At 44.4% G+C, this 23,590-nt stretch overlaps 1 long non-coding RNA gene across 2 annotated transcripts; it reads right to left on the reverse strand.

Annotated features, from left to right (window-relative positions):
* Positions 1-13,410: 13,410 nt before the first annotated feature.
* LOC125108986 (uncharacterized) lies at positions 13,411-23,553 on the reverse strand. Of its 2 annotated transcripts, XR_007130066.1 has the most exons (5): positions 23,273-23,553; positions 22,982-23,090; positions 21,887-21,955; positions 20,115-20,288; positions 13,411-13,581 (listed from the first exon to the last, which is right to left on the reverse strand). It is a non-coding gene; the product is annotated as an uncharacterized LOC125108986 (long non-coding RNA). The 2 variants fall into 2 exon arrangements; XR_007130065.1 differs by lacking the exons at positions 13,411-13,581; positions 20,115-20,288; positions 23,273-23,553 and adding an exon at positions 20,590-21,189 and having other exon boundaries at positions 21,397-21,955; positions 22,982-23,266.
* Positions 23,554-23,590: the final 37 nt, after the last annotated feature.

Below are 23,590 nucleotides of genomic sequence, written 5' to 3' on the forward strand. Positions count from 1 at the left end.
CCGATGTGGGGCTCGATCCCAGGACCCTGGGATCATGTCCTGAGCTGAAGGCAGAGGCTTTAACCCACTGAGCCACCCAGGTGCCCAGATCATTCTCTTTTCTGTATGCTTATTCTATTCTACTGTTTATGCACATCTGGGTTTTTTTTTTTTAATAAAGATTTTATTTATTTATTTGTCAGAGAGAGAGAGAGAGAGCAAGCACAGGCAGACAGAGTGGCAGGCAGAGGCAGAGGGAGAAGCAGGCTCCCTACAGAACAAGGAGCCCGATGTGGGACTCGATCCCAGGACGCTGGGATCATGACCCGAGCCGAAGGCAGCGGCTTAACCCACTGAGCCACCCAGGCGTCCCTTATCTGGTTTTTTTTTTAAAGATTTTATTTATTTATTTGACAGAGATCACAAGTAGGCAGAGAGGCAGGGAGGGGTGGGGAACAGGCTCCCCGCTGAGCAGAGAGGCCAATGTGGGACTCGATCCCAGGGCCCTGAGATCATGACCTGAGCCGAAGGCAGCGGCTCAACCCACTGAGCCACCCAGGCGCCCTCCACATCTGGGTTTGAGGCTATTACAAATACCGCTGACTTGAATGTTGTAGAACGTTTCTTTTATCACACATCTGTTCGCTTCTCCATCAGGTGTCTACCTCGGAATAGAAACTGCTGGCAGTCGGGAACACAGATGTTCGGCATTATCAGATACCGCCAAATGTTTTCCCAAGTGGCTGTGACAATGTATACACCAGTTCTGTTGTTCCCCATTCTCCTGACACTTGGTACTGTCTTTTGCACTTTAGCGGAGAACTTAACCGTTAGCTTGAGTCATCAGGCCACGAGCAACCACATTTGGACCTGAAAGAGGGGCCTGCTCCCCAGAGAACCTGGACTCCATGCTGTCTGTGGGAGCTGGGTCAAACTTTAGGATTATCTCCTTTATGCAGGAGTGAGTATGTCCCATGCAAAATGTGTGTATGGGAAAGAGGCGTGTGAGTGGGTTATAGGAAACTAAAGAGAGCTGCATCATGCCGACTCTGGTGACTTATACTGGGTGATACCCCGTTTCAATTGTCCACCCTCTTCCTCCTGTCAGTGTCTACAATAAAGGCTAAAAAATGTTCAATACTCACTTTTCCATCTTTTTGGCAGCTAGACGGCCACGTGACAGAGTTCTGGCAGTGAGACACAGGGAAACTTGGGAAATCTTCTGCAGTTCTGATAAAAGAGCTAAATGACTGGTGCAGAACTTTCCCCTTCTTCCAGCCCCGAGTGGGGATGTACCCCCTCAGCAGTCATCCTCATCTGTTGGAGGATGTCAGGGAGAATTTCAGAAAGGCTACCTCAGGGCTCTGGGGCTGCTGAATCAGCACCAGTGGCTGCCACTGCCAGATATCCTATTAAGTGGGGAGAACTCCTATTTGCTTAAGCTACTCTACGACTGTCACTTGCATTCCAAAGCATTCCTAAGGGATACAGAGGCCAAGGGAGATGTGGCCTCAACAGAATTGATCAAGGTGGGGTCACTGGGGGCTCAGGGAGCAGCTAATGTGGAGGGCTACTCAGCAGGAGCTGCCTGCCACTCCCTCTGCTTGTGCGCTCTCACTCTCTCTCTCTGACAAATTAGGAAAACCTTTTTTAAAAAAGTCTTATATTTGAAAAAATAATCAATCAATCGATCCATCCCCTCTCTCAGTCACCAGCTCTCCCTCCTGTAGCTGGCTACTATTAGTGACCATACCAGGGCAGAGTTGGGGGAGGACTGGAGAATGGTGGGGGTAAGGAAGTTCCTACCCGACTGGTACAGAAAGCTGGCTCTTCCTCCCCTTCTCCATTTGATACTGATTCACTCAGGGTGCTTCTGTGTGGCTTCCCAGCTGGGTCCCTCATGACAGTCTCCTTGACACCTCCCTTTCAGAAAGCTCCTGGTCCTCTCTCAGTATCTGCTTTCCCTAGCACCCCAGCAAACACCCTTCTTTGCAGGATCCCTTTAAAGATGATCCCTAGCTGGTTCAAGGGCTCATGCCTTGAGAGCATGAGAGCGCAGGACACGCCGCACGTGTTTTCTAGGAGATGACAAGCCCCTGGGAGCCCAATATGGGACCTGAACAATGAGAAACAGTACTGAGGGTGACCTCTAGGGCCTTAGAGCATCCTTAAGGAGTCCCCAGTCCCCAGCATGGTTCAGCAAAAGGAGGCAAGGATTCCCAAGCACTTCCAGGGGTCAGGTGTAACAGCAAAGTAAACCAGGTGAGACCTTGGGACAGGGATGAGAAGAATGCAAAGTACATCCCACTTGACAATAAGAGGCCATGGCAAGGCTCTTGACATTAGTGGTACATGCAGAGAGCACAGGGGGTGACTATCCTGGGCATACTTGTCTTCAGAGCCATTCCTCTGTCTTTTTGTGTTTTGCATCACAAGGGAGCTAGCCCAGCAAACAGCATTTCCTAGTCTCTCAGGTCAGTTGTCTTCTGCTGGCTCCACTAATAGAGGACACCAGGAAGGGATCTGAGGATGGAAGGGAGAAAGAAGCTCCTTCTACTGGCAATAAGCTCCTGTGACCTCACCTTCATCGATTTCCCCATCCTAATTCCCAAGGTCCTGTATGTTCTTAGTCAATGCCTCAGGTTCCTCATAAAGGACGCGATGCGTTTATAAATTCATCTTAGGTGATGATATTGGTTTCCACAGTATCAGACACTGCATCTGGATTTTAGCCGCTTCTAAGAGAAAAGAGACTTTTTAAAAGACACTCCTAGAGGCTCTGACTATGGTTTGAGCTAAGAATTTAAAATTCTGGGTTTGTGATTTTTTTCAATTTAACTTTTTTTTTTTTTTTTTTTTTAAGTAGGCTCCATGCCTAGCATGGGGCTTGAACTCACGACCCTGAGAACAAGAGTCACATGTTCTACTGACTGAGCCAGGCAGGCGCCCCTAATTTTTTAAAAGCTCTCTTATACTTAAAGTCATGAGAACCAGCCAGCCTATCTTACACTCTTTGTGTTCCTCGTTCCATCACAATGACCCGTCACTGTTCCCAAGAAGCACGAGTACCTCCGAGTGCACATGCAGACGTTCTAAGGGGTGCCCAGGCACAAGTAGTTCTAGAGATTACTCTCTAGGCCCTCTGTTTTCATACATGCATTCTTTGCTAAAATTGACCTGCCTGACAAGGACCTGACTTAGAATCTGAAGCCACCTCGCTTTTCCAGCATCCCCTTTGGCGATCATGATCCCTTCCCCACTTTGAACAATGAAATGTACCCTGCATTGTACCCAGATGCACTATCCCAGGATTCACAAAGCTCAGGATAACCACAAAAGGGGCTGTTCAAACTACTGATGCTACTAAAATCTGCTTTAATTAATGCACTGGGGTAGGGCTTCATCTTTCTCCTCTTATTCCTGTTTCTGATAAGAGTGAAACACCGTGGAGTTCTGGATTCTGTTGGATGTTCTGAATTCAGGCATACCATACATGGGGGTGGTGGAGATGATGGCCATCCGGATTTAACGACTTCGCTTCTTCTATCCCTATTATCAAAGAACTCACAGCTGCTGGTGAAAAGTCCCACGACTGTTGATTTCTCAAACTTCTCAGTAGATATACCTTCCCCCATGGGTATATATAATGATATAGCATTATAATGGTAATGTCAAACACATTACCATTTTTTTTTTTTAAAGATTTTATTTATTTGACAGAGAGAGATCACAAGTAGACAGAGAGGCAGGCAGAGAGAGAGAGAGGGAAGCAGGCTCCCTGCTGAGCAGAGAGCCCGATGCGGGACTCGATCCCAGGACCCTGAGATCATGACCTGAGCCGAAGGCAGCGGCTTAACCCACTGAGCCACCCAGGCGCCCCACATTACCATTTCTTAATATCCCTTTTATCTCCTCTCCTCTGCCATCACGTTGTTTTTGTTTGGGATTTTTGACATTACTTCTTTTGGATAAACTTTCTCTTTTCTTCAATCTTAGACGACTACTACTACTACTACTTCTTCTTCTTCTTCTTCTTCTTCTTCTTCTTCTTCTTCTTCCTTCTTTCTTCTTCTTTTTTTTTTTTTTAACAGCAGTACATTTACCGAAATATTAGATCACCCTGACATCCCGTATCTCTTGAAGGTTGTCCTGGATTTGTTTCTCTTACTTGAACACTTGCATTAAAGATATTCTCAATTGTGGATTTTTATGTGGCAAACTTCTCATAACATGCCTGAGATCATTTTTATTACTGTCTCTCATTGAAATGAAAATTTGGCTGTGTATAAAACTCCAGGTTCACAGTTCTTTTCCTTTAGTACTTAAATAAATAAATACAGGATCATAAGAAAAACTATAGGACCACAAAAAAAACTATATGAAAAGGCAATCAATACCCAATCATGATTAAAAAAAAAAAAACCACAAAATTTTCAGCAAACGAAGAATAGAAGGGTAGTTTCAATCTGATAAAGGGCATCTGTTCAAAACCCTCAGTTAATTTTTTATAGTAGAAGACTGAGTGTCGTTCCTCCAACAACAGGAACAAAGCAAGAATGCCCACCTTCAACTGTCTATTCACCATTACACTAGAGCTTCCAGCCACTGCTGGAAAAGACACCCAAGGCATACAGATTGGAAAGGAGGAAGTAAAACAGTCCTTGTTCACAGACACATGTGCATGATCCTTGATCACGCACATTGAAAACCCTAAGGAATCTAGAAAAAAGCTCCTAGAATTAAATGAATTTAGCAAGACCAAAAGCAGTACACAATAATCAATGGTATATCTATGTATTAGCAATGAATACATGGAAAATGAAATTTTAAAAATACCATTACAACAGCATCCCAAAATATGAAATACCTAGGGATAAGTCTTTCATTAAGTATACTTTTTTTTTAATAGTCTCGGAACTTTATTATCTGAAATTATTGTGGTCCAGTCCTGCTATGTCTATTCATATGACTGTCAAGGCATAATTCAAGACACATTTAGGTACCTGCATGCAAATGGTATATTTACTTATTTTAAAGAGAAATTAGACTCTTAGACTCTAGACTCTGTTAGACTATTAACAAGAAGGGATTTAAAAGAGGGGAGGGGAAAACTAAAGACACTCAAGGAATAGGAAGTGTTTAGAGTTTTTGGTTTGCTCTTTGGGTGGGAGGAGGCTAGTGGCTCAGCTGACATCTGGCAGAGTCTAGCCTATGATGTATGGCTTTTATACAAGATGTCTGGGGAAAACAAAAGAAACTGTTTTAGCCACTGACAGATCGTTTGGATGAGTTGGAGATATTAATTATGGAATATTCATGCCAGGCTTGACACTATGTTAGATCAGGTCTATACCATTTCCCTCCTGAGAATTTCTTAGCTCTCACTTATGGTGATTATATCTTTCTGCATTTTGTAATTTTAGATGATGAACGCATCTTTAGTGGTTTTGTACATGGGAATCCTGCATGTCCCGGATGGAGGGGGTGTTTCTTCAGAGAGATTTTATGTTTGCTTCTGTCTGTTTGGTATCCATTTTTAAAGTTAATTTTTCAACCCGCAGGCCCCCAGTTTCTATAGGCAGTGTAAAACTGAATTCTAGACCTAAATAAGAGCAGACTGATACTACAAGTTCTTAGGAGAACTTGGAGAACCAATCAAGAGGCTGGGCTAAGAGATACAACTTCACTGTTTCTCTGTGCGTTTCTGCATATTTCATTTTTGGTTCATACTTTCACCAAAGGTATGGACCTTTGAGAGTCCTGGTTTTATGCAGAAGTGTCAAGTCTCTTTATTTTTGTTAATCCAAGTTCTCCTCTTTTGTTGCTACAGGTCCATTAAAAAATGCCTTGGTTCTTGAGATTCGTAAATTCCTGGGGTTGGAGGGGCTCCAAATCAACTCATCCAACATTCCTTCTGCCTCTCCCCTCAACTGAGCTCCCTCTTAATTTTTGACCACTGAGAATGTTCCCTACCTTCTGTGAGCTTAGCTCTCCAATCAACTGAAAGTTGAATTAAAAAAAAAAAGTTTTATTTATTTAAAGATTTTATTTATTTATTTGACAGACAGAGATCACAAGTAGGCAGAGAGGCAGGCAGAGGGGGGTGGGAAACAGGCTCCCCGATGAGCAGAGAGCCCGATGCCGGGGCTCGATCCCAGGACCCTGGGACCATGACCTGAGCCGAAAGCAGAGGCTTTAACCCACTGAGCCACCCAGGTGCCCCAAGTTTTATTTATTTTACCATGATTTCAAGATGTTTTCAAAGAAAGAGACCATGAGTGGAATATATTCATATATAAATGTAGTATGAATTGTAGGAAAAGGCAATTCACAAATCTTTTCCTGACTTGTCTCCCATCTTTTCCCCCCAACCCCCACCATTATGTTTTGTTCTTCTCTAAGCAACATTAACAGTTGTTTTCCCTTCTCTACCCAACATCTAACCACAGTTTTTATTAGTTTTAAGATTTTACTTATTTGACAGAGACACAGTGAGAGAGGGAACACAAGCAGGGGGAGTGGGAGAGGGAGAAGCAGGCTTCCCGCCCAGCAGGCAACCCAATGCAAGACTCAATCCCAGGACCCCGGGATCACGACCTGGGCCAAAGGCGGTTGCTTAACAACTGAGCCACCCAGCATCCCTAACCACAGTTTTTTTTTTTTTTAATATTTTATTTATTTATTTGACAGAGAGAGATCACAAGTAGGCAGAGAGGCGGGCAGAGAGAGAGAGGGGGAAGCAGGCTCCCCGCTGAGCAGAGATGCGGGGCTCCATCCCAGGACCCCGAGATCATGACCCGAGCAGAAGGCAGAGGCTTAACCCACTGAGCCACCCAAGCGCCACCCTAACCACAGTTTTAATAACAGTAAATGAACGGATGGATGAGTGAATCAGTTTAACAATTCATTCACTTATCCATCAGTGACACCTACTGGTGTCTATATCTTGAATGCTGATTATTACAAATATAATGAAGATTACAATAACAAACAGAAAAGAAGGGAAGAGGCATGAGAGACATGAAATTATAAAATGTATTGAGTACTGTACCTCTTCAAGAAAAAAAAAAAAAGCCTTGCAGGAATTGAATATTAAAAGTGAAAAGAGCAGAACTGTAAGACAAAGACCATGTTAAAACTGAGTTCAGAGATGAATAAACATGAACCCGACTGGTAGGGGAAGGCTCCAGAGCGGAGGTGGGAGCTGAATTGAGCAACTGCCCTTGACTCATGAAACTGGGATCCACACAGGCCATTAGCTTAACACATTCAAAAAGCTATAGACTGTAGTCTGGCTGCTCACATTACACAAGTCTCCCCGTATAGAGGACATTTTCTATGGTGATCATTTCTGCCCTCCTAATAAGATTTAATTTATAAAACTTTAATTGGCATTTTATATTAAGAGTAAATAAAATTGGACTTCGTTAAAAAAAAAAAATCTTTAGTTGGCATTTTACTTTCTTTACAGATTCATAGTCACTGTACGAGCAGAGGCAGCTAATCTTTCTGGAGTTTTTCCAGCCAGTGTTTACTCCAAAAATTAGCTCAAATCCTTTGCTTAGTCATCAAGTGGTTTGTTATTCTTTGTGAGTGATTAGGAGAAGGGTTCTCAGGGTCCATGGTTCTCAAGGACCATGCCTGACATGGAGAAAATTAAATGAAAAGGGACTTCTTTTGATAGAGCATTCTTTTTCAAAAAAGGGTAAAGTTTTAATGATAGAAACGGATCCTCCTGGAAGAATATTTCATTTTAGTAACTGCCATATATTCGCAGAACTTTCCAGAGTATTGAAATGAACCTCTCCATACTGATTGATGGCTCATCCTCTACTGTATGAAGGTAGAACAGAGGAAGTGGAGGATAAAGTGGGTCATTTTAGAAATATTATTACATGTAATAATAATATATTATTAATAATAATATATTACAAGTATTGCCAAGATCAGGCCTAAAGCAAACAGCCCTCTTCCTTCCAAGTTCAAGGAGAGGATTTAGTATAAAACACTTTGTCTTCTTTTTCTTGCAAGCTCCCATAAATTTGCTCCGTATGTGCTCAAAACATTTCTGAAAAAGCTCACACACCCTTTATCCTTTATAATTTCCCCTGATGTTCTGAGTGGCTTGACTAGCCCAATCCGGAGTCTATCAGGAGCATCTTCTATCTGCAGCTAAAAATGGCAGTGGGCGTGCACAACATGTGTGTGACTGCTGGGGCCATGCACAAGGTAAATGGAGGTGTGGGGCAGAGCTAAAGGTGCTGCAGGCTTGCAGGGCCCAGACAGCAGGGGGCTGGAGGGCTGCAAGCTCTCAGAGCCAGGCATGGGGGCTGCAGCCTTAGTTGTGGGAGGCAGCAGTGTAGGCCTGGGAGAGAGCCCTGTGTGGAGGGGAATAGATCCTTGACTCTGCAGTCCTTCTCTCTCTGCGGACTGAGCCTGGCCTGGGGGCTTGCCCCAGGCTCAACTCATTATCTTGTTATCTTTACAACTTTATTCCCACTGCTTACAAACACATTCTTTCCAATTTTCTTAGGTGCAATCCCCAGAAATGGGGATGGGCTCTCATTGAGCCCATCTTTTAGTGCCAAGCTATCTGTTACAGCTAATTAATTGGTCCATGGGTAGCCTGGCTTCCCTTGGGACAAAAGCTTTGGTCTGTGGTCACTAGTGTCTACAGAGACAGGGCATGCAATGTGGCTTTGGGGGTATGAGGGAGTGATCGAGATTCTGTGAACATGGGGAAGGTGACAGATCAGGTCTAAAGCAGCACGGATGGTGGCCTCCAGGAGTCCCCTGGGAAGCATCTCCTTCCACCTTTACTTTCCTAAGGCCAACTATGCCCTGCGGCCCGGGAAAGGGATAGGCCTCTTTCAGTCCACTCTGGAGCCCATTTGTTTTAGCCTGAGTTCTTTAAAACCTGAGCCTGGGCAAAACTCACTAAGATTTTATCTGGATATCAAAATGGACACTTAAGCAAAGGAAGCCATGGCGATGAGTAAATGTTCTATCCTAATGCAAAATTTGCTCAACCTTATTAAAAAACAAGGAAAGGCTTAATTATTATTTCTGGCCTGTGAGGCAAAAATTTAAATATCCAGTGTTATGAAAATACATATAGGGAAAAATGTCTTCTTTTTTTTTTTTTTTTAAAGATTTTATTTATTATTTATTTGATAGAGAGAGATCACAAGTAGACAGAGAGCCAGGCAGGCGGAGAGAGAGAGAGAGAGAGAGAGAGAGGGAAGCAGGCTCCCTGTCGAGCAGAGAGCCCGATGCGGGACTCGATCCCAGGACCCTGAGATCATGACCTGAACCGAAGGCAGCGGCTTAACCCACTGAGCCACCCAGGCGCCCGGAAAAATGTCTTCTTATGCACAGTGGAAATGTAGATCAAAAGCCTTGAAAAGGTACACACCCTCCAACCTATCAATTTCATTTGTAACATACATAGTACTCTTCATGTGAAATAAATATAGCCCTTGAATTTTCTTTGACTGATCTTTCCTCTAAAGCACCCGTCCTGATGGGAGGGGAGAGGAAACTAAATTTAGTCCACCCGACTAAAACCCAGTTTAATTCAATATCTAAACTGACCATTTAGATACTCAGTCTACAAAGGTAATTGCCCAGGCTCTCATCAATTCTTCTACTTCAACATAAGTTTAGGTACATAAGGGTGCTCGCTTCGGCAGCACATATACTAGGTACATAAGGGATGGGAGGGCTAACATATCCTATGGCAGTAGGGAAAAGGCTCTCTGGAGTTCACCTACGGTACAATCCCATTTCCACTATTCAAACAAAAGTGAAAGGGACATCTGGGTAGCTAAGTTGGTTAAGTGTCTGCCTTCATCTCAGGTCATGATCCCAGGATCCTGGGATGAACCCCTGAATTAGGCTCCCTGCCTAGTGAGGAGTCTGCTTCTCTCTACCACCCCCCCCCCCCGACCCTCTCCCCACTGGTGTTCTCTCTCTCAAATAAATAAATAAAATCTTTTAAAAAAATAAAATAAAAGTGCACATGTGTCAAAGTGTGTCAAAGAAAAAAAGTCTGGAAAGATATAAAGCAAAGTCTTAGCTTTGAGTTATCTGTGGGAGGTAAAATTGCACTGGGCTACAACTGTCTTTTACATTTGTGTTTTGGTTTAATTTTATAAGTAGTGTGCCTTAATTTCATAATCAGAAAAAAACAATAATGATGTTTCATTCTGATTAAAAACCAGTCCAACAGGATGTTAAGTAGGGTTTTGATTGAAATGCCAAGATATGATAGTTATTGAGCATCAAAGCAAGGTGTGAGCAGACCACAAAGATCTCAAAGGCCATCTTCAAAATCTGGTTAACTGTGTCTTGGTCCTCAACCCAGGGCGCTCCTCACTCAGAGAGGGGAAATCCAAGAGTCAGAAGAGGGGAGATTCAGGGAGGATTTTGTGAGGAGAACTTCCCTAGGAAAATGTGCAGGGTCATCTGCGCCCCCCCACCCTCCAGCCTTGTGAGAGAGCCTTCAAGGGGAGGGACCACTCAGGCAGCTTGAGGTGTGGTCACTGCGGGAAGACATAGACAATGGCCTGGTGCTGGCTGGTTCTGGAAGACTAAGTAGCCTTGGCTGAGAGAAAATGGCCTGGGTGAAAACTGCTCAACTCTCTACGTGCAGGTCAAATGAGACAGAAGTCCTGGGGACCAGGTAAGGAGGAGGCAGGGGTGGAGCCCAACCAAGAGTGGCCAGTGAGGACAAGGGGTCCCAGCAGTGAAAGGCTGGGTGACAGGTGCTACAATTGAGGCTGTAAGGAGCGAGGCGGGTGTCAGGGGATCCCTGCTGAAGATGAAGGAACTGGGTCAGAGAAGCCCAGCAGAGGAGTCTCCCAGGACCTCAGGGAAATCCCCCAAGATCAGCTTTCAATGTCTGCCAGGGACCTATGGTCTACTGGTCCCAAGGTATAGGCCCCACAAAGCCATTTCACCAGGACTATCCCCCTTCCCTCTCCTCCTTTCCCCACTTCAACCTTAAAGGCCAGAAATGGAGGTTCCTGGTTGGTTAAGCATCTGCCTTCAGCTCAGGTCATGATCCCAGGGTCCTGGGACTGAATGCGGCACTGGGCTTCCTGCTCCGCGGGGAGCCTGCTTCTCCCTCTCCCTCTGCTGCTCCCTCTGTTGGTGCTCTCTCTCTTGCTTGCTCACTCTCCCTCTCTCAAATAAAAGAAATCTTTAAAAAAACGGGGGAGAGGGGGAAAGGGGGGAGGGGAAAGGGCCAGAAACAGCAGCAAGAGGAAGAAGAAGTAAGAGGAGAAGCTAAACACAGCTCCGTCCCAGCTGCCCACAGCCCTCCTGACACAGGCCCTAGCTTTGGGGGAATAGGAGAGAAATCTTATCTTTGAGTGAAGATTTAAATATTGGTTAGTATATTGGGCTGGACCCTTTTAATTATTTAATTAAGGCTGCATTTATGACTTAAAGTGACCCCCCAATGTTCACCTAAGGGTGCCAAGAAAAATTTATGAGCTTGGCAGGATTTTTATATACCATCTTGGAAAAGACCATCCTATCCCCCACTGGAAGGGATTAAAAGCAGTGGAAGACAAAAATAAAGTGGCTTTGGTGGATACAACCCATAAATCCTGCATATTCAGCATACTGGTTGTACAACATTCCTTTTTTATTTTTTTTATTTTATTTTTTTTAAGATTTTTATTTATTTATTTGACAGACAGAGATCACAAGTAGGCAGAGAGGCAGGCAGAGAGAGAGGAGGAAGCAGGCTCCATGCTGAGCAGAGAGCCCGATGCGGGGCTCGATCCCAGGACCCTGAGATCATGACCCGAGCCGAAGGCAGCGGCTTAACCCACTGAGCCACCCAGGCGCCCCCAACATTCCTTTTTTAAAAGCCATTCTGCCCTGAGTTTCTAGATACACTATAGCAGCGCCACCCAGATGTTGGCTAGGAGCTCCTCATTCCTTGGAGGTCTGGGTGTAATGGGATTAGACCCAGCCAATTCCACAGCCCAGAAAAGTTGAGCTTGCCCAGTAACTTGTGCTCATTCTCAGAGACTCACCCCCCTGAGGTCTCCCCACCCTCTTTTTTCTGAGTCTGTCTTGCTTGCCACTTTTCTCCCCATCAGCCTGGATACAGAAATGAACATCTCTTAGCGTTCCTTCTTCAGGAGACTCTCCTCACACAAAGTTGTGAGTTGTGGAGACTTTCCCGAAGGTCTTCCATCTTCTCAGAGTGGGTTCAGGGTTAGGTGGTCAGGGAGGCTGTTTTAGTTAAAGTTCACCATAATTACTGAGTGCTGTTATTCAGGTACAGTGTGAAATGCTGGAGATACAGAGTAGATGATATCTACCAACCAGAGAAAGTAAGAGAATACAGTAAGTCTGGTTAGAGCTTGGGTTGCTGTGGAAGCCTGTGGTGAGGATGTGGGAAGTCAAGGAAGACTTCTCTCTGTGATAAAATGGCAGATTATTTAAAGAATCAAATAGAACTTGAGAATGGAGAAATATAGTAAAAGATGTTAAAAACTCAAGAGATGGGTTCAACAGTTTAGATGCATGAGAAGAGAGAGTCAATGATTTAGAAAATCTGGCAGAGGATGGGGCACGTGGGTGGTTCAGTTGGTTGAGTGTCCGACTTTTGATTTCAGCTCAGGTCATGATCTCGCTTCTGGCTCTGTGCTCGGTCTGCTTGAGGAAGTCTGCTTGAGGAATCTCTTGCTCTCTTTCTGTCCCTCCCCCTGCTCATGTGCTCTTTCTCTAAAATAAATAAATCTTAAAAAGAAAAGAAAAAAGAAAATATGGCCAAGGCAATGATCTAAAATAAAGAGCGACAACACAGAAAATCCAAAAGCAAGGGTAAGAGATACAGAGAGCACAGTGAGAAGATCGTACTTTTATTTAGTTGGAGTCCCAGAAGAGAGAATGAGCTGAGACAATATTTGAAGAGATAAAATAATTTTCTACAGCTGATGAAAGATTTTAAGTTCAGAATCACAAAGAACAACGAATCCCACGCAAAACTAATCATAGGAAATCTACTCTTGACACATTAAAATAAATCTGCAGAAAACAAAAGGAAAGAAACAAGATTAAAGACAGGCAGAGGAGGAAAAATGTTGTTTTCAAAGGAGCAACATCTAGACAAGTGATTTCTCAACAGCAACAGTGGAAACCAGAAAGCAGTGCAGTATCTTAAAAGGCTAAAAGTAAACTGCTAGTCGAAAATTCTACATCCAGCTAAAATCTTCACATACAAACATAAGAAGACATCTTTGGACGAAAGAAAGAAAGAAAGGAAGAAAGAAAGAAAGAAAGAAAGAAAGAAAGAAAGAAAGAAAGAAAGAAAGAAAGAAAGAAAGAGAAAGAAAAAAGAGTGATATATCCATTAGCATGAAACATTGTTTTAATTTTCTGTTCCTATGTAATAAATTACTACAAACTTAGCAGCTTAAAACAATACCCATTTATTTTTCTGTTGTGTAAATCAGAAGTCCATGTAAGGATCAAGTAGGCTCACTGCTCAGAGTCTCACAAGGCTGAAATCAAGGTTTTGGTAGGGCTGGGGTCTCATCTGAGGCTTGAGATCCTCTTCCCAAGATCCTGCGGTCAAAACTGAGGTCAAAAAGAAGTCTAAGACTTAAAATTATATAAAATATATTCTCTGATACAGTGAAATTACAATGAGAAAAAAAACTAACTTAGAAAACTCCACATTTATTTGGAAATTAAGAAATACTTCTAAATAACACAGGCCAAATAAAGTATTACAAAGGAAATTAGAAAATATTTTGAACCAAATGTTAACAAAGTTTTTAATGTATCAATTCCCATGGGATATAGGTGACAAAAGGGAGATTTACAGCCTTAAATGTATATATATTACAAGGTTAGAAAGATCTAAAATGCATGAGCTAAGATTCAATCTCAAAAAGTTAGAAAAAGAAGACATGGGATACTATATTACTATTCACCAAGATTCACAAACCCAACTCTGGGCATCAACATCAAGCTTAGCTCTATTTCTTGTTCTAGTCAATGGAATTCATACAGGACTGTGATGTGTCACATCTAGACAAAGTTTTAAGATTTAACATCTAGTTCACCATACTGTCTCTTCTCCCTCTGCCATGATGACTGTCAGTGTTCTGGACAGTGGCTGTTCTGCCAGCTCAAGCCCCAAGGTAGAGACAATGTGGAGAAGAAGCCAGCCAACCTGGACAGAACAGTTAGAATGACTGAGAAATAAACTATGTTGTAGAAATGCCCGAGGTTTTTTGTTTTTGTTTTTGTTTTTTTCTGGATTGTTTGTTATTGCAACATAACCGAACCTGTTCTGACTCTTATAGAAGTCCAAAGGAAGGGGCACCTGTGTGGCACAATCAGTTAAGCATCTGACTCTTGGTTTCAGCTCAGGTTGTGATCTCAGGGTTGTAGGATCAAGCCCTACATCAGGCTCTGCACTCTGCATGGAGTCTGCTTAGCTTTCTCTCTCTCCTTCCCTCTGCTCCTTCCCTCTGTGTGTGCTCGCTCTCTCGCTCTCTCTAATAAATAAGTGAATCTTAACAACAACAAAAAAGTACCAAAGAAACCCAAATATAGTAAAATAAATGAAATAAAAAGGTTAACAGCATTAAAGAAATGGAAAAGAATGTGCCATAGAAAAGATCAACAAAACCAAAGGCTGGGTCTTTGAAGAGACCAATAAAATTGATAAATCCTTGGAAATTATCAAGAAAATTAAAAAGAGATACAAAATTAAAAAGAGATAACCAGTGCCAGGAATGAAAAAAGCAGATATCACTATACATTCTATAAGCACTAAAAAGATAATAAGAGGATTTTATGAATAATTTTTGTTTAAAATATGAGAAGTTAGATGGAATGAATATAGTTCTAGAAAAATACAACTTACTTAAAATTGATCTAGGAAGAAACAGAAACTTTAAGTCCTATAATTTTTAAATAAGTTGAATCAGTACTTTAAAAACTTTGAATAGCTAAGGGGAAAATAATGCTTACTGTATACAAACACTTTGGAGGATAGCAAACAAATAGTATACATGCTAATTCATTTATATGGATAGCTTAACTATGATACCAAAAGCCAGTGAAGGTAGTTTCAGAAGAGAAATTTAGCCAAATCTCACTCTCGAACACAGATACAAAAATTCTAAGTAAAATATTGTATCAAGCAACATATAAAAAGGAAAATATGTTATAACCAATGTGGCGGACAGTATGACAGCTCCCAAAGACGTTTACATCCTAATCCTCAAAACCTGTGAAAATGTCATCATACGTGGCAAAAGGGACTTCGAAAACGTGACTGAATTAAGGCCTCTGACATGGGCAGATTATCCTGAATAGAGCCCAATTAAGAAGCTTTTCTTAATTTCCATAAGAGTGCTCATAAGAGGGGCGCCTGGGTGGCTCAGTGGGTTAAGCCGCTGCCTTCGGCTCGGGTCATGATCTCAGGGTCCTGGGATCGAGCCCCGCATCGGGCTCTCTGCTCGGCAGGAAGCCTGCTTCCCTTCCTCTCTCTCTGCCTGCCTCTCTGCCTACTTGTGATCTCTCTCTGTCAAATAAATAAATAAAATCTTTAAAAAAAAAAAAGAGTGCTCATAAGAGGGAAGCAGGAGGGTCAGAGTTGGAGAGTTGTGTCCATGGAAGCAGAGATTGGAGTGATTCGCTCTGAAGATGGAGGAAGGGACCACCAGGCAAGGAATGCAGCTGGTCTCTAGAAACAGGGAAAGGCAAGGAAACATACTCTCCCCTAGAGCTCTAGAAAAACCACAGCTCTGCCAATACCTTGATTTAGCCCTCAAGACCCACTTTGGACTTCCGACCTCAAGAATGGTAAGATAATTAAGGTGTGGTATTTAAAGGTACTATGTATTTGGGAATTTGTTACAGAAGCAACAGGAAACAGATACAACTAAGTTGATCTTATTCTAGAAATACAAGGATGCTTCAACACTGGAAAATTAAAAGCGTTCTTCATATAAGTAAATTTGGAGGAGAAAAATGATATGACTGCTCAATAAATAGAAAAATAATTCATAAAATTCAAGTCCAATCATCATTTAAAAAAAAACACATAAAACTTTTAACCAACTAGGATTAAAAGGATTTTTCTAAATTGGATATCCTTTATCAGACATTGGAGTAAAATCAACACATTGTACACCAAAAGTTTTATAACACTGTAGGTCGTTATATTTCAATAAGAAGGAAAGAGAGACGGGGCACCTGGGTGGTTCAGTCCTTAAGCATCGGCCTTAGGCTCAGGTCAGGATCCCAGAGTCCTGGGATCAAACCCAGTATCGGGCTTCCTGCTCAGCGGGAAGTCTGCTTCTCCCTCTCTATCTGCCCCTGTTTGTCTTCCCTCTCTTGGAGGACATTTATTTATATCAAATAAATAAATAAAATCTTAAAAAAAAAAGAGAGAGAGAGGGAAAGAAAGAAAGAGGGAGGGATGAAGGGAGGGAAGAGGGAAGTTGGGAATAAGCAATGAAAGTAATTACCATAAAAGAACAAAAGTAACTATCAAAGAAAGCAATGGAGTAATTACCATAAAAAGCTAGCAGTTACATTTAGAAAGAACAGGGTTGTATTTGGGAAGGGATATACTGGGGGCCCTCTGGGATGCTGGTAAAACCCTACTTTATTCCAGATGGTAGTTAATGGAAGTGCTTCATAATAATTATGCTTTATCTATTTTCCTTAAACTGTGTTATTTTTCGCAACAAAAATGTTTTTAAAAAGGTGGAAAAGAAAGTAAGGAGGTGCCCGGCTGGCTTAGCAGGTGGAGCATATGACTCCTGATCTCAGGGTTTTGAGAGTTTGAGCCCAGGGTTGGGTGCAGAGATTACTAAACAAACAAACAAACACACAAAATTTAAGAAAAGAAAGAAGGATTTGAATAGGAGATAGAGCAAAGCTACATTTTAGGGCCTAGAACTGCTATAATTGTTGAAGGGCATACACTCAGGTTGGTTTTAGGAGTGGTGGAACTTAAAATTAGACCGGCTAACATGAGCTGAAAGGCTCTGAGGGCTCCTGGGTTGGGCTGACTTCTCACCTCCAAGATAGCAGTATCCAGGCAGAGAACCAGCACGGGCAAAGGCTAGGAGAAAGTATGGGGCCCCACTCTGAGGGGGGGTACCCATTGTGGCAGTCCTGCAAAAAGACACAGAAGGCACCGAAGAGAAGCAGGAGTCATCTGGGACCCCAGGGAACAGAAGGGACCCAGGGGTGGGAGGGAAGTCATCTGGGACCCCAGGGAACAGAAGGGACCCAGGGGTGGGAGGAGAAGGTGCTAGTATTGCAATCATGCAATGGAGGAGGGGCAGGGCTAGGAGACATCCCAGGGCTCTCCTCTCCCAGGCCTGAGAAAACTTCTTAATATTCTAGGATTCTAAAATTAATGTCATAAATAATCACCAAGTACCCACTACGCCAAGCATAAAGAATTCATGGTTTTTAAAGCTTGCCTTTATTTTTTTTAATTTTAATTTTAAATTTTTTAAGATTTCATTTATTTGACAGAGAGAGAGCACAAGTAAGCAGAGCGGCAGGCAGAGGGAGAAGGAGAAGCAGGCTCCTTGCTGAGCCCCAAGCCCGATGTGAGACTCGATCTCAGGATCCCGGGATCATGACCTGAGCTGAAGGCAGCCGCGTAACCGACTGAGCCACCCAGGCACCCCTGAAGCTCGCCTTTATAAGGGCCTTTCCCCTCTCCTAATGGTTACCTGCACTTTTTTGGCAGCTGTCAAAGGGAAAGACTGACCCTACAGCCAGCAGAGCTTTCATGGCAACATCCTAGGAGGGCTGGTTCAGCTGGCCAGTCTACAGTACTAATCGTTAAGATGTGAGACAGCATGGGCCAGAAATGCCATGAGCCAACAACCACCATCATAAGTAAAAGCCAATTTCCAAATGGAAGGACTGTGCGCCATGGGACTACGGAAGACAGGGCAGGCTCTGCATCCCACAACCAGATGATCTGAGTCCATGAAAGGGCTAATAGCTATGAATAAAAGTTTTCATTATATTCAAATTTAGGGTTTTCAGGGTTCCTGTTGGGAACACAGGGCTCTGGGGGCTCCTGAATAGCAAATACAAGAGTCTGAGAGAAGAGGGGAGTAGGAGTAGGGAGGGGATGTCTCCACCTCTGGATGGTCTAATTATGCCCAGCACTATCACAACGAGTATAAATCAGAGCGATCTGATGAAGTGAGGGAATGTGGGAACAATCACACAGAATACTTCTTTACATCAGTACTCAGGGAGAATCCAAACCACCTGCACTCAGCCTGCTGTTGACATTGACATGAGTTTTTGAGTGTAGGAAACGCTTGCCTGGGGTGAGAAAAGTTGTAAATAGCTATTGTTTTTTGCAGAAATTTCAAGAAGTAACCTTTTTTTTTTTTTTAAAGTAATCTCGACACCCAATGTGGGGCTTGAACTCATAACCCCAAGATCAAGAGTTACACATTCTACCAACTGAGACAGTCAGGTGCCCCTCAAGAAGTAACCTAACTTTTCTTTTCTTCTCTTTTCTTTTTCAAGATTTTATTTATTTATTTGAGATAGAGTAGGGGAGAGAGCAAGTAGGGGGGAGAAGCAGAGGGAGAGGGAGAAGCGGGCTCCACGCTGAGCAGGAGGACCCTGGGATCATGACCTGAGTCAAAGGCAGATGCTTAACCAGAGGGAACCACCCAGGCGCCCCAAGAAGCAACCTTTTTGAAGAACTTGGCAACTTTTCACTAGACTACATCTAACCAATCCTAATACCCAGCTATTGTATTGTGATTCTTGCCAAGTCCCAATCAAACCCCTCATTGGGACTTAAAATAGACCCAACGCTTCATAAATATCCAGATGTGGCCCTTCCAGTCTAGATGCTACTATGACTAGGCACAGTCATGTTTTCCCTTCCTGCGATCAGAACAAACTCAGCTTTGCACTCTCACAAAGTTGTTTTGTCACTGTTTTCAGGAAGCAGCATTCGACTATGAGCCCCAGTGAGACCTCCCTGCCATTGTGGTCAAGACCCTGACTCAGAAAGGGTGCTCCTCTCAGGCCCTCAAGCCCCTCAGGGGTCTTTTATAGACCGTGCCAGCGAGAGATGTAAGTCTTGTCTTGGGCACGAGCTCCCCAAATACAGGGTCTATTTGTCTCCAGTAACAGGGAAACCCTTTCAGGAATCCTTCAATCATTTGAGCATATTGGAAAATCTTTTCTTCTCAGTTGATCTCTGCCTTATTACAAACAACATGACTCCTTGTCTATTTCCATCCTGCTCATTTTTTTTTTAAAGATTTTATTTATTTATTTGTCATAGAGAGAGAAGTGAGAGCGAGCACAGGCAGACAGAGTGGCAGGCAGAGGCAGAGGGACAAGCAGGCTCCCTGCCAAGCAAGGAGCCCGATGTGGGACTCGATCCCAGGACGCTGGGATCATGACCTGAGCCAAAGGCAGCTGCTTAACCAACTGAGCCACCCAGACGTCCCCATCCTGCTCATTTTTTATTATGCCTCTGTAAGAGGCAGGGTGACAGGGGCAAGAACAGATATGGATCCCAATAAGTATGTCCCTAACGTGGCCCGGGGACAAATTTTGTCTTGGGCCACTTATGAGAACTTTCCTCAGACTGTTTTGAGGTTCAGCAAAGAACTCTCCACATATTCTATCTGCTAGGAAGTATAAATTCATCAGAGCCCCAGTTGGAGAAAGCCTAGTGTGAGGTTGAGGATACTTACTTGTGTATCCTGTGAGCCACAGGATACACAAGTAACCAAGGAACACCATACTCATTAACTTAATAGCAAGGGATTTACTGTGTGAATGGAACTGCCATATTAAATATTTTCCCTGATGGTTTCTTCCTTCTGGTCTGGTCCCAGAGGACAGCCCTATTCACAATAAGATCCTGGCTCATTCAGTTAATGATTTATCAGTACTTCTGTGTGTAAATCAAACAGATTAAAGCTCTTTTATCAGTCAAAATTATGATATTCTACTGGAACTAAACCCATCAAGGTTAATCTCTACCCAAACTTGCATAATAGCCTCTAAAACAAGGTGAGAAAAGAAGGGATAAAACTAATAACCAAAGCCATAAAGAGAAAGGAGTCTCATACCTTGTTCCAGTCTTCGTGACACTCCTATCCTCTCAGTTGAAAAACCTAGTGGACAGGAATATAGATTCATTTAGGACCCCAGGGCTAGGATCAAACTCAATATTCTATCTTCAAGGGCTACAGAGATCATGTGTTTTACAGTTGTAGATCTGTGTCGTACTTTCTTTGGTGTCTCTGTTTTTTAATTTAATTTATTTATTTGACAGAGAGAGAGAGAGAGATCACAAGTAGGCAGAGAGGCAGGCAGAGGGAGAGGGGGAAGCAGGCTTCCTGCCGAGCAGAAAGCCAGATGTGGGGCTCGATCCCAAGACCCTGAGATCATGACCTGAGCCGAAGAGGCTTAACCCACTGAGCCACCCAGGCATCCTGTCTCTTTATCTTTTTAAACATTTTATTTAAAAAAAATTTTATTTTTAAGTAATCTCTACACTCAACACGAGGCTTAAACTCAAAACCCCAAGATCAAGAGTCTCACACTCCACCCACCAAGCCAGCCAGGTGCCCCACTTTGGTATCTCTTTAAATCAAAAGTTAATACTTGTCTTCACTAGGGAAAATCAACAATAGTACCTGGGAGACCACTATGCCTCAGTTTACTCAGTTTATAAGACAAGACATCCCATGGAGGAAAATCCCTTACTCCAGACAATGAGCTGTGCAAAGTGTGTCTGGCCAATAACTAAGACAATTATGAGGCTCCTTGGGCCACTGCAGGCAGAACATTCCTAACTTCTCTGAAACGGGCATGCCATTAATTTGCCCTACCCACATCCTTGCTAACCATACCTTTTCCCTGGGAACCCGAACATAGACAGACATTTTCTGAATTCAGATTAGCTCTTCAGTACCCTCCCATTCTGGGCCTAAATGTCATAAACCTTCAACCTATAAGCACACAAGAGAGATCCCTCCAAGCCCTTAACTTCGTTAGAATCGAGACCGCTTCTCTTGTGATCCAGCGGCGAGAGCCTCCCCACCTTGTTGAGGGGTAGCACCTGAACTAGTAGAGTCTTCTGTCAGCTTGGCTGGTCCTTCATTCACTACCGTCTTCATTGCTCCCTAAAATTAGTTACACCTTGGGGCGCCTGGGTGGCTCAGTGGGTTAAACTGCTGCCTTCGGCTCAGGTCATGATCTCAGAGTCCTGGGATCGAGCCCCGCATCGGGCTCTCTGCTCAGCGGGGAGCCTGCTTCCTCCTCTCTCTCTGCCTGCCTCTCTGCCTGCTTGTGATCTCTCTGTCAAATAAATAAATAAAAAATCTTAAAAAAAAAAATTAGTTACACCTTTCTTGGTAGGTCGATTTACCTCCTGTGAACCCCAAGACTTTCTCTGAGGTGCTAAGACTGTCAGGCAGTCTTAGCTGCGCTTATAAGACTATCAGTCACTCTGTTAAGCAATCAACCCAGCTTCTCCTGATCAGCAAGTTATTTTGGTAGCCATTTTGCAGCCCACAAAGCCCGACAATCTTTATCAGAATTTGTCCCAAACTCTCATCCGAGAGATTTCAGATTATTAAAAAATAAAAACTAGCACCACACTTTCCACATGCCTTGTATTTTGGCTAATATTACTAATACAATCATGGCTGCTCTTTGCTCTCATTCCTACAGGCTCTACGCCTCTGAAAAATGCTGGTCACTAGCAGGCTGGGGGCTTATCTCTGCTGGAAAAGAACTACAAAGGGACCAGGAATGTGACTGCACTGTTGAGGACCAGCTCATTGGAAGATCTAACCACGATATTGTGTTCCTCTCTCCCATGCCCCATACTCACACAAATCTTGGTGCACGAATCAAAGGAAAAAGAAGCAATTCTTCAGTTAGTTTCCCAGAGTCCTGCAACCTGGGAGCAGGGTTGGCAAAGGAAGAGGGAGAAAAAGGGGAGGAGGGGAAGTTTGCTTATTTCTATCAGGGCTGCCTTCCCCTCCTCAACTCTGCTGTCCCCTGCCTGCCCCAGGGCTGACTCTGGGGCATGTCAGACCTGAGGCAGGGTATTCTCAGGGTACCCTCATCCAAAGGACATGCACAGCTCTCTCCAACAGAAAGCTGGTTCTGGTGACAAGAAAGGGCAGCCAAAGGCTAACCAGATGCCAGTTAGAGGAGGTGACAGAAATAGGCATGGTGTTTGTGTAAATGGAGTAAACCGGCCCTAAATTCCAACTGCCAGGGCTGTCCCTGTTTTCCTTTGTCTATTTTCGGGCCCCTGGGCATTCAGAACAGACTCCAGGTGCTCAGAGCAGCGGCTAAGTCAGAAAACGCTGTGCCCCAGCAAGGAATGGAGCTGCATTTGGAACCTGGATTGGAGGGTTGTCCAACCAACAGGGCTTTGGGGTGGGGAGCAGAAGATTGGCCTTCAACAGGTAATCCCAGATAGCAAAGAGCTGAGGGGATGACTAAATCGCCAGGACCCTGGGCTCTGCTGGACAGAAACCTTACCACAGTTAGAGAAGTCCTGAAGTGCTAAATATTGGAGTCTCCTGACACCAAAAGTGGTCAAGCCTACTCCCGGGGTCATGCGTCAGAGAGGGCGAAGCTCTCCACCTTGAGCGGGAAGGTGCGCTCCTAACTCTTAGGAGTCTGTACTATACTTAAAAGCTTGCCCTGACTTTCACTTTGGAGTCTTCGGTCTGCACTATGCAATAGGTCTGTCACTTACATACGGGGAGCTTTTTGGTGTCGCTGTGATTTCTTGGATCATGGCCTCAATCCTCACACTGTACAGCAAGCAGCCCCGGAGGCGGGCCCCTCCTAACCAGTCCCTTCTCCTTCAGGCCACCCTGTAATCCCTCGAACTTCTTAGTACCCCACGGGCGCCAGGCTAAGCCCTGCCGCGAGTTTTGATCACAGAGCAGTATTAAGAAAGAAATACCAAGCTGGAAAACAGCTTAACGCCTTTAAGAACTCCAGGGTAACGGGAGTCCGCAGAGGACAGGCCAGCCAGGTCGTGCGGGGTAATCAGGTTGGAAAGAGGAACTCCGCTGTTAAAAAAGAAAATGAAAAGTCTCTCAGAGTGTAGACACCCACAGAGTCGACGAACTCCGAACCGCCTGTTGCGCTCTGCCCGCGTCTCCAGCGGGAGCATCCCCGGGAACCCGGAGGGGGGCGGAGGTGGCGCGCAGGGCAGCAGGTCCCAGCAAGGCCAGCTCCCGGGGAGGCTCACTCTCGCAGGCGGGGGCGACGGGCCGGCCGGATTTGTGACGTGCCGGGGGCAGCGCCGGTGACGAGGCCACCACACAAAGCCGGGGCGGGGGTCCCCAGGCCAAGGGCCCCGATGGGATGGGGAGGGGGCGGGGAGCGAGGCGCCCCCGGGCGCCGGGGCCCCGCGCAGTATTAAAGTGAGCGCGGAGTCGGCGGCGGCGGGGGCCTGGCGCTGGCGGCGGGGCGGCCGCGAGCGCTCGTCGCGCGCCTGGCTGCTGTGGCCGCGCTGGCCGCCGGCGCGCCCGTCTTGCCGAGGCCGCGCCACGCCCCCTCGGAGGTG

This window comes from Lutra lutra, chromosome 9 (genome assembly GCF_902655055.1).
Source record: "Lutra lutra chromosome 9, mLutLut1.2, whole genome shotgun sequence".
NCBI classification, from domain to species: domain Eukaryota; kingdom Metazoa; phylum Chordata; class Mammalia; order Carnivora; family Mustelidae; genus Lutra; species Lutra lutra.